General features: G+C 43.0%; 1 long non-coding RNA gene across 1 annotated transcript; it reads left to right on the forward strand.

Moving 5' to 3' along the window:
- The first annotated feature begins 12 nt into the window (after nucleotides 1-12).
- LOC107836730 (uncharacterized) lies at nucleotides 13-467 on the forward strand. Its single transcript, XR_001662675.1, has 2 exons — nucleotides 13-124; nucleotides 200-467. It is a non-coding gene; the product is annotated as an uncharacterized LOC107836730 (long non-coding RNA).
- Nucleotides 468-732: the final 265 nt, after the last annotated feature.

The raw sequence follows: 732 nt of genomic DNA on the forward strand, positions 1-732 counted from the left end.
TGGAAAAGCCAATAACTGGACGCATATTTTGTTGGTCATCTTGGAGATGAAGCGGAGTTTTTTGTTGGCAGCGATTCAGACCCGCCAAAACTGCCAGCCCCGCCATGAGCCAGGATAGTTACAGGTCTAATGTTATTCGCAATGTGTGAGTTAACTGTAGACTGATTGTAAATTGTATCAGCCCAGCCGCCTCTGGAAGGCTGAGTTATAGTCGCGGTTTTAACAGTTCGGGTTGAGCGCGGTTTTGAGCCAAGACATTTATGTATGGCGTTTATAGTTAAGGTTTACATTGGAGCCGCCTGGGAGAGCGGCGCGCGTGATCCGCACCGAGTTGCTAAGATCCAGAAGTGCACGAGGCGCTGCAACACGCTGCGCATGCGGCGGGGTCGGCGCTTGCCGCTGCGTGTCCGCTTCAACGCGCACAACGAACCGAGCTCCGTGCTCATGATAAATTAAAACAAATTCAATAATTTCCATGGGCATGATTTATAGCTTCTCTTTTTATTTCTCTCTCTTTCCACCAAAAACTGTATGATAAAAGCTTTCAGGTTGGTGCTTTGGTCTCAGCTAAACCTTTTTTTGAAGGACAATTTTATTTACGAAGACTTCAAAATTCATTTTATTTGTCGTTTTATTTTGGATATTTGAAATGTCTTCCAGTTGCATTGTTAAATGTTCATTATATTTTAAAGTTTACTGATCTTTCAGATTGTGTTCTTGCATTATTATTTT

The sequence above is a fragment of the Poecilia formosa genome, unplaced genomic scaffold (assembly GCF_000485575.1).
Source record: "Poecilia formosa unplaced genomic scaffold, Poecilia_formosa-5.1.2 Scaffold79, whole genome shotgun sequence".
Lineage (NCBI taxonomy): Eukaryota > Metazoa > Chordata > Actinopteri > Cyprinodontiformes > Poeciliidae > Poecilia > Poecilia formosa.